The 10,662-nt window shown below is 41.4% G+C and overlaps 1 pseudogene; it reads right to left on the bottom strand.

Annotated features, from left to right (window-relative positions):
- Positions 1 to 1,869: 1,869 nt before the first annotated feature.
- Positions 1,870 to 10,327, bottom strand: LOC121158466 (annotated as a pseudogene).
- Positions 10,328 to 10,662: the final 335 nt, after the last annotated feature.

Genomic DNA, 10,662 nt, shown 5'->3' with positions numbered 1-10,662 from the left:
TTTTTATTGCATCTTTAAATAAAAAGGTGGTTTTAACTTGAGGCCTATTACAAGTAGCTAAAAAAAAATGCACGGATAGAGAAGAAAATGAAAAAATATTGATAAGAACAACAAGGAGTAATCATATAGTACATGACAGAATTCACTCACAAATTGTGAATTTTGCTTTACATTCACAAATCTCTATGTAAAATGGCTGTTTTGTGCTACTTGATTTTAAATATTATTTGTTGTGTTACCAGAATGAATCATATTATCTGACTATATAATACCTGAAGGGTTGTTCATATATTCAGCATTCAAAATACAGATCATTAAAGATATTTTGCATGTATATATGCATTCAGTCTATGCATTCAAGTCATTTTGTTTAAATTGCTTCTCTCCATTGGGTGTTGTGTGGGGAGGGTCAAGGAAAATAATATGAGTGCCTGGATAATTCTCAAGGTTTTGAATCATTCAAAAGAGAAACTGTAAGGTACCCTGGATATAATTTGATATAATTTTATAATCATGAAAAAAAGTCAGAAAAGTATCTAGTAGATGTAATAAGATCATAAATAGCCTATACATTTTCAATCAATCAGTCATGTTTAATGCTCCCTCTGTATGTGAAGATATCTTTTCCCAATGATATTATCATTGCAGTAAAAAGACTCACCTTTCCATTTGACAAAGCTCAATAAAGTTGCTTTTTGTCAAATGTGTTTTGAATCTTCCAGATAACTAAGGAAATGCCCACATGCTTTTAATGTGGTCTGAGTCACAGGAGATCGGAGTTGCAGACTTTGGATCTTAGAATGCACAGCACCAAGTTGATTGTAGGTCCTCAACCCAAACCTATCGCCTTCCTGCAGAGGTTGGGGATTATGCTGCTTTGAAGAGATGGAGTTGGGAAGATGGTGTTTATCAAGTTCCCATGTCTTTGCCCACAGTCCCTTATCTCTCCACACTTGATCTTAGCCAAAAGGCCGAGAAGTGATTGCCCTTATCTTTTTGTTTCCACATCTCTGTTCCTCTATGGTAATGGGCTTCGTGGTAGCTAACAGGTCACCTGCTTAGCTAGTTGTTCGCAAGTCTGCTCTGGGTCACCTTCTTTTGTAAACCCATATGTGCAACTAGGGTGTCAGTTGGGAGGTTCATGGCTGGGCACAGTCACTTGTGGATGGGTGGGGACATGTATATGTGGCTACTTGTAGGTGTGTGCTGCTGGTTTTGTGTGTATGCCTGCCATAATTGACATAGAGGTAAAATCTCTCATAGCCCCACCATAGGGAGGGTAGGTGGCTGTTCCTTGTGAATTTCTCATTATTGCTGTGAGTGATGGAGTTATAAACCACAGATGACTCCATCGTATTCCCTACTGGAATCTATCTGCTTGTCCTGGGCCCTAATTCCAGGGAATAAATGCTGGAAACACATATTTTGAGCCAACCATATAAGCACAGACTCAGTGGTTCTAAAAGTATTTAGGGAAAAACAGTTTGGACTGTATGACAGGGTTAGAAGCCCTGACTCTCAACCTTACTCTGGAGTTTCCTCAAGAGAGGACATTGTGATCAGCAAACACATGGCTTTGGGTCATATCACTATTTATTTAGCAAAAAAACACCTCGGGCAACTTTATTGCAACTGTCATCCAAAAAAGAAAATTATAAAAAGTGTTTTTTAAAAAATGTCTTCCGAGCTGCTGACATCACCTCCAGCCCGCGGAGGGAGGTGAGGTGACAAAGTCAGGATTGAAGGTCAGTATTCCCCACAGCCCTGGAGAAGAGGGACACACCGGGCCTGGTGCAGCCCCTGTCACTCCCAGCCCCTGTCCCCAGGTCTGCTCTTAAACAGAAAGGAGGAATGTGACATCCATGACACGTGTCCAGGAACGTGGTGCAGGGTGCATACAGCAGGCAGCTAGCTGACCCAGCAGGGCTAAGGCCTGGCCCTCTGCTGTTTGGCTGACAGGGTGGGGCACAGCTCAGCATCGTCCTCGTCACTCTCTTTTCCTCATTCCCCTCTTCTTTGGAGATACTATTTCTTACGGTAACAATCTTGTGCCGCTCAGGGATGCGCACAGGGCCGGAGCACGACTTCAGGCGGAAGGTGACAGGTGGTTGGAGCTGGAAGTCATCCCGGCTGAGCACGGACTGACAGGACAAGCTGAGATTGGCCACAGGGACTGCAATCTCTTGGTGGTCATTGCTCCAGGCCACTACTTCTACCATGCTACACTCCTCCTTGGCCCCCTCAGTGAGGCAGAGCATGGTCAGTGCCAGCACGTGCTCTGCGTCATCCTCTTGCTCCACGTTGAAGGTGAAAGAGCACGTCTGCCTGGAGAGCTCGCAGCCAAAGAAGGAACTATCCACAGTGACTGGGGCCGGGATGCGAGAAGCCCCGACACCCCCTGCACGGCCTCGACTCTGCTGACTCAAGATGGCCCCATATCACCATAAATTAAGATGTAATTACTATCCTGGCAGTCTACCTCTTGCCAAGAATAAACAGGTGGGTATAGCTGGCAGAAGTGATCCCTTTGTTTAACTCAGAAAGAACCTGGCGCTGTCCTCACAATGGTTAGCAACTCCCAGAAGTCCCAGTCATCAGGTAATTGCTTGACTGGGACTGGATTAGTCTTAGGGGCCAGAAGTACTTGATAAGAAAAGGGATATAGCACTTGAAACGCATTATCTTCCTGCTGTATTTGGCATTTCAGTAAAATGAAGACTAGGGTCACATTAAAGTTTTAATAAAGAGAAATTTTCACCTGAGCCTTAATTAGAGATCAGATTCCTACTTCTCTACACTTTTTCCTTTTCCCACACAGTTTTCCCTTAGAAATTGGTGGGTATTCACCATGTGGTGAGGACAGCACAGGTGTGAAAAAGAAAGTCTGAGAGTTAAACCTGCTAGACCAGGAAAACAAGCAATTATCTGAAAAATTCTGACCCCTAATCTTTTGTGTACTGCACTGCTGAAAAAACTCAGGTGAAAATGGGGCTGCTCCTAAATTGTTTCAAAATTGCTTCAATTTCCTCCTTTGCTGGTGTAGATTTTCTTGCATTGTGCTTTTTCAGCTGAAAGGCTGTTCAAACAAGAATGAGGATAGACATTGTCCTTATGTCAATAGGGTGGGCGTGGGTTCTCTGGGAGATTAGTGTGATTGCATATGTTTTTCTGCTCACTGATCACAGCTCTCAAACATTCCCAGAATGCTGATGCTGGCCGTTTGGGGAAGGATCCGCTGGAGCGCAAAGAAAACTGCTTCAGAGCAGAGAGCCTGGTGAAGATGGAGCAGAACGTGCTCAGACAGACTTGGCTCCTCTGCTGGTTCCCCATTGAGAAGAACTCCTATATAAATTCTTTTACTTTTAGGTCTGTACTTGGGCCACGAGAGGATAAGCTCAATAGCATTATTGTAGTTTAGACTGAAGCAGCTACCGTGAGTGAGAAATACAAGCAGTGGATATTTAATTTTCCTTCTATCCCATACAGGAAGCATCGCCACACATCCTTGTTTTCCTGTTGTGTGATATAATTACTGACATCATCCTAACTGTCACAGTTGGAATGATAAATTAAGTAGCTGAACTACGCCCAAATAAAGTTGGTGTCTGAACTTTGTCTTTGACAATGAACATTGCCAATGAACTTTACTGTTTTTTCTAGTGAAGGCAAAGAGGAGAATTTACTAAAAGGGTGCAGAGTTGGTTTACAGAACAGCCGGACACAAGGGATCAGAACTCAGGAACTGAAGTGGTGATTTGTCTCTTTGGGTGGCATGTTCTCTTGATTGCTCCTCTCTGCACATCTGTTTCTGTTTGTTTCTTGGTTTTATAAGAATGGTTTCTGTTGCTTTGGCATGCATGTGACCATCATTGTCTCCAGGTTTATACCACCTTCATTTCACAAGTCCAGCAGATACTGACTAAAATCAGTTCTGTAATTCTGACATCCAATTCCCTAAGTAAAATAATTCCTATTTTATTTTTTCACACCCACAATTGGCTTCCAAATATGATGTCTTGAATCTGGTGTCTGCCTATGGTTAAGTCAGCTTTGACTGGAGAGTGTCATGTGGTTTGCTCATCAATGAACATATCTCTGTGAATATTGCCTTTTGACAAAGGACCATGAGACGGCGCTTTGGTAAGGGGCATTGGGGAAAAATAAATGGTTGATGGAGGGACAGATGGCTTCTCTTGCTTTCTTTTTTGTTCTCCTCTATTCTGGTCTCCTCTCCTCTCCTCCCTTCCTCTCCCTTCCCTTCTCTTCCAGTCATTTCTCTTCTTTTTTTCTTTTAAAAATTATGTTTATTTGAAGAATGAAATAGCAGAGAGAAAAAGGAGAGACAGAGAAACAAAAGGAGGGGAGAGAAAGAGAGGAAGAGATAAATCTTAACACCTTCAAATAGTCATGACAGACAGCATGGACCAGGACACAGCCAGAAGCCTGGAACTATTTAGGTCTTCCTCATGGATGGAAGGGGCCCAGGTATTTGAGTGATCATCCTCTGCTCCCCAGGTTCATTAGTGTAGAGACTGGATCAGAAGTGTAGCATCAGAGACTCTAACCAGTGCTCAATTAGGGGAGCAGTGTTTTGAGCCAGTGTCACAAGCAGTAGCTTAACCAACTACAGTCTAGTACAAGTTCCCCAAATGGCTGTTTTTTGTAGCTCTTCCTCTCTCATATGCTGACATACAACTGAGGAATTTTCCCATGTTACTCAATAAGAATCATTTCTGTGCCAGAATTCAACCAACTCTGTGCTTGTTACTTTGTCTTGGTACTTTGTTTCCTCTATGCCAATTACATCTAAGCTACACATGTTTGTTCAACTCTGGCATTCATTTTGCCAGAGACTTCTCAGGGACAGAGTGTCATGACTATACTTCTCAAACTTTTGTAACAAAATGACCTTTATCATGGAAGGAATTCTTGTCATAGGGTCTGAGGTTAAAGCACAAAGCAAATGTGAAGTGTCTTTTAATCTTAGCTCAAGTTGCATTTTATAAAAGATCAGTGCTTGCTTTGATATAACATCTGTCAAATTTAGGAAAGAAACTACCATTACCAAACAATGTACATGATTCTCCTAGATTGAGTATCCCAGGCACCTTGCCATATAACTGCAGGCTTATGCACACTCGGTTTGATGAGCATCGATTTAACTCAGTGAAAAGAAAACAGAAATAGCGGAAATTTAAGCACTGGAGTAAGTCAAGACAAGCCTATTTTGTAGATGAAGATGTGCTTTTGGCCTCTCTGACAGAACATTTGACCACCTGTGCTAACTTAGATAATGATCATCTTTTGTCTCCCTAGAGCTAGATCCAGCTTCTACCTGGGCATTCTTCGCAAACCTCCAACTAATGAGCTCCAATATCTTGATGAAATTACTAGAACCTCCTTTGTCTTAGTTTCTTTATTTCTGTATCAGACTAAGTAATAACGGATAGTGTGGGAAATGAGTGAGAAACCATATGTGAACTATCTGGTATGATGTTTCACACATCTTGTTTCTCCTCTTAGCTTTTTTTTAATATGACTTAGATTAGATTCATAATGTGCAAAAAAAAAAAAAAGTCATGCTCACTACCCTCATGGAACTTCCAGTTTAGTCATGGAAAGTGGAATTGGGCTACACATGGTCCCACACAAAAATGTGATATTTATGAGGGATGAAGATATTTTAGAAGGAAAATTGGAGGGTGACCAGAGGAGAGCTGGGAGTGCTTTAAGAACTCAGAGTTTCAGAGCATATGCTAGTGCAGCTGGAGTTAACAAGATCATGGAGGGAAGACAGTGAAGGCAGAGGTACAGCACAGACAAAGGCTAGTTTTGGAGCCTCACCTAACTGAGTTGTAAAAATTTCCAGTATGAATGATGCACAGATACTGAGGGGAATGGCCTGAGACAAGAGCCATTTGAGAAGCTGAGTTTTCGCTGGGAGAGCATTAGAAAGCTGTGTGAGGTTCTAAGCTTAGAAGAATCATACTAGGTTCTTCATCCCCCAAGTGGTCACTCAGTGTGAAGGTTGGTTTAGAGAGACACAATAGGATTCTTGGGGAGACCGTTCAACAGTATTACAGCAATTGAGCAAGACATAAGAACAGTTTGGACTAGGCTGCTACCTACAATAATTGATGGTCTCAAAGGGTATTTAAGAGTAAAAGAGACTAAACTTTTGAGTAGCTCAGCAGTTTAAAAGATGGCCTTTCACTTTTCAGTGCTATGGTTACAAAAACAGTAGTGACAGAGAATGCTTGAGACACGGCAGATTAGGAAAGGGAATGGGATAAGTTTAATTTCACACATGGAACATCTAGTGACTAATGAGACATCCAAATAGAGATGTTTGAGAATTAACAGAAATGTCAGGAACTTATGTATCAGGTTTTGTTCCAACTATGTTGTGCGTATGAATTACTTTATTCTTTATGGCAACTCGTTGTTGTTGGTATTATTAATCTCATTTTATAGAGAAGAAAATGGGGACACCAAGAGGTTAAATGGTATTCTCAGGGTCACATAACAATAAGAACTTTTAACATGCAAATCTGGAGCCAAGAAGAAAGGTTTGTACCAGTTATGAGAATGCTTGTCGAGCCATACATAAGGGAAGAGAATGTTGCAGAAGGAGAGTATAAAACAAAAAGAGCTGAAAACTGGGATAGAAAAGCTATCCACAATCTGTAAATAAAGCCAAGAGGATGTCTGCTTATAGTTTTAATGTCATCTTTAGTCATTGTTTATCAAGGCCACTCACGAATTGTTTAACGTCTTAGGAAATTATACCAGTCTTGACTTTGTTTTTTCCTATTAATTAAGGGTTTTGATTCCATGGAGCTCCCTGTATTTATACATTTGTGCCTCTCGTATAGATGCACATGATTTTATCCTGTAGAAGACTTAGCAAATTCCTAAGGGTTAAAGTTAATGGGAACATTACCTATTTTGGTACCCAAACAACAATATTATTTATAAACCTCAATTTCTTAACTTTTGTTAAAATTAGATTTATTATTTTGCTGTTTCCATCATTAATTAATGAATTGGATAAAACCCTTGAGAGATGTTTATTCTCTGTCTTTTTTTAAATTTAATTTTATTTTATGATACAGTTTCATAGGTTCTGGGATTCCCCCAATCTCTCTCCATGCCCTCCCCACATGATGGATTCCTCCACATTGTTGCAGTAGTACAGTTCAAATTCCATCATGGTTCTTTCATTGCAGGCATGTACCATGCATAGAGTCCAGCATCTTATTGTCCAGATAAATTCAACAGTATCTTTTGTTTTAAAGATTTATTTTTTATTATGTTTTTATTGGAAAGGCTGGTATACAGAGAGGAGAGACAGAGAGGAAGATCTTCCATCCGATGATTCACTCCCCAAGTGAGCTCAATGGCGATGCTATGCCGATCCGAAGCCAGGAGCCTCTTCCGGGTCTCCCACGCGGGTGCAGGGTCCCAAAGCTTTGGGCTGTCCTCGACTGCTTTCCCGGGCCACAGGCAGGGAGCTGGAAGGGAAGTGGGGCTGCCGGGATTAGAACCGGCGCCCATATGGGATCCCGGGCATACAAGGCAAGGACTTAACCACTTGCGCCACTGCGCTGGGCCCAATTCAACAATTTCTTGAGGAGACCATCTCTGATCTGAAAGTAGAACTGGCAGAATATCATCCCATCCAATGAAAAGCCACAACATAACATCAACAAAAATTTACAACATTATGGAGAATTGAGAATGGTATTGAGTGACCAATACGTTCGAAAATACAAGTTCTTAAGCACATCCTGTGACTACTTCATTGACATTTCAATTTTAGTTTATACACAACTGGCTGCTATACACCTTAAAATGGTTATAGGATACTATTCAGCTATCTCATGTCTATTTTCATTTTTATATTTAACAGTAGCATAATTTTTACTGAACTTGGTGAATTTTAGGGAAGTCCAAACTGGCTTATAATTCTAACTAGGCATATGTTAACAATTGAGGTACAAGACAGTTTTAGGAGGGGTTTGCAGAGAAATCTTCAACACTTTAGTGAGTAATTAATCTTTGCGTCCTACCTAGTACGGTATATGTGAGTCCAAGCTGACTGTTTCCTGTCTGTTTTTAAGCTTTCCTTATTGGTCTCTGTCTATCTAATCTAATTTTAATTTTTTTTTGGGGGGGGGGAAGTCCACCAGAGCAACCCTGATGGTCATTACAAGAGAGGGTGGGGATTCAAAGTTGGAACTAAGTAAGGACCAGAGAAAGCTCCCCTCCTGAGTCCTGAAGAAAGTTTGCTGTTCTGTTCCTGAGGACCACTCAGGGCTCCTGGCTACTGTTCTGATAACATTAGATCCTGTGAGGAAGGATCTGGGCATCTTCCATCCCATGTGGGTGATCTGAAATGGAGTGGATGACCTCAGAGTTCTTGGCCTAGGAGGGCAGTCCAATTCTCAGTGGTCTCCTTGGCAGTTGGGATATAGCCCTTGGTGCCCGTACTGATAGTCCTAGGTGAGAATCTGGGAGTCTCCAGGGTTAGGATACAAGCTTCCACCTGTCCTCCTGCTCAACTCTGGGCTCACCCCCCAAGGCCCACACCCCCCACCCCTGCTCTGTGCATTTGAGCTCCTGCTAAGAGGTTGTCGGAATCATTCTTGATTCCTCCTATATGCCTTTATAGTTTTGCTAATGTCTAATGCTGATTTGAGTCTGTTGTCTGTAAGTTACCTGTTATAGTTTTGATAGGTTATACTTAATGTATTGCTCACACATTCTAAGAAGGTGGAAGATTTCTCTGCTCTCCAGACCCATTATGGAATAACATAGGGTATTGAAAGTATATTAGGTTTTACAGTTCTTTGATGTAGATCATAAGCAATCTGACTCACATTGATTGTTGGTTCATTGGTCACATCACAATATCTTATTGCATGTGATACAAGCTGTTTGATGCTGAAATAACTTCTAAAAATTTCTCTGCGGAAGATCCAGGCCTTAGAAATATTCAGCATGCTTTGGGAAAACAATTTCACTGTAGATACAAATCTAGCTACTGCCACCGAGTCCATATTTTTTCCTTCCTTTCATTTCCTTCAAAATATATTATTGGAAAACTGCTTGGTATAAGGCATTGTGCAAAGCTCACAGAGACTGACACAGGAAAATAATACCTATGAAATACTTGTGGTCAAAGAGGAACTAGAGACAAATCATCAAGAGCCTGTAATATGATAATTGCCACTCAGGAAGAAACATATAAAGTACACAGGAGGGCTTGATCCCCAGCCTTTAATGACTAAGGGGACTTTGGTAGGGGGAAATGAGAACAAAGAAATTACCCGAGCAACGCTGAGACAGAGCAGAAGAAGATATCACAAGGGCTTTTGTTAATGTTTTGATGACATTCAAGTCCCCTTTAGTTTGGCCCTCTCCACTCAGCCAGTTTTGGTTCTTGGGAGTGATGTTGTATGGACACCAAAGTTGATCACAGAGCTTCCTGCCTTCTTTGCAAAGACTCAGAAAATGTTCACAGTCATGACATTTCCTGTGACCCCGACCCTCTAAGGGATTTGTATTTATTAATTATAGTTACTGCATCCCTTCAATGTTGTTGCAGACCTGATGTCTGCCATGATCTGAATGTTTGCATCCCTTTCAAGTTCCGGTTAAATCCTAGTCTTCAATATCATGCCAATAGGAGTTGGGTGGTTGGGAGGTGATTACATCATTTTGAGGGTGGAGTTTGATGCAGGAATTAGTGCCTTTCCCAAGGGAACCCCAGAAAGCTCCCCTTTTCCTTCCACCATGTGAGGATACAGCTAGAAGTCACACCTATGAACTAGAAAGCAGACCCTCATAGCACCAACTTGTCAACACCTTGAACTTAGACTTTCTAGCATCTAAAATGATGAGAAATAAACTTTTGTTGTTACAAATTACTCATTTTAAAACATTTTGTTATAGCATCCCTAATGCACAAATACTACATCCATATGGGATTCTGAGTCTCAAATTAAAATTCAATCTTGATTGTTGAAAAATATTAGTAACTGTGACAGAAGACAAGTAAAGATTAGTGTCTGGGTGCCTGGAATGTTTGTTTTGAAGAGGTGGTTTTGAAGCTTATGCATAAAATGGACAAACCAATGCAAAAATCACTTCTAAAGTGATATTCCTGGGATTGGTAAAGCCAGTTAAGCTTCTCTCTGTAACTCCAGCATCCCATATGGACATTTGTTTGAGTCACAGCTGCACCATTTCCAATTAAACTCTCTGCTAATGGCCTAAGAAAAGCAATGGAAGATGGCCCACAGGCTTGAATTCCTGCAACCATGCAAGAGACCCAGCTGAAGCTCCTGGCCTCTGGCTTCAGTCTGGCCCACTTCTGGATGTTGCAAACATTTGAAGAGTGAACTAGACTTCTCTCTTTCTCTCTCTTGCCCACTCCCATGCACCCCCATCACTCTGACTTTCAAGTAAACAAATAAATGTTCCCCAAAATTTGTTAAGCCAAGTCTGGAAAGTCCAGCAGAGGCAGTCCCTTCCTATGTCCTACTCAGCACAAAAGGGCTTTTACTTAGTACCGCATGTTGTGCTAGTCCCTTTTACCTGATCATGCTGTGTTCTCAAAATGGCCCAGTAGGATTTGCGCCTTTCACTTTACAAAAG

Source organism: Ochotona curzoniae, unplaced genomic scaffold (assembly GCF_017591425.1).
Source record: "Ochotona curzoniae isolate NIBS_2020 unplaced genomic scaffold, NIBS_Ocur_1.0 contig_3819, whole genome shotgun sequence".
In the NCBI taxonomy this organism is placed as follows: Eukaryota; Metazoa; Chordata; class Mammalia; order Lagomorpha; family Ochotonidae; genus Ochotona; species Ochotona curzoniae.
The sequence above is the reverse complement of the archived record's forward strand: the minus strand, read 5'-3'. Positions and strand labels throughout refer to the sequence as shown.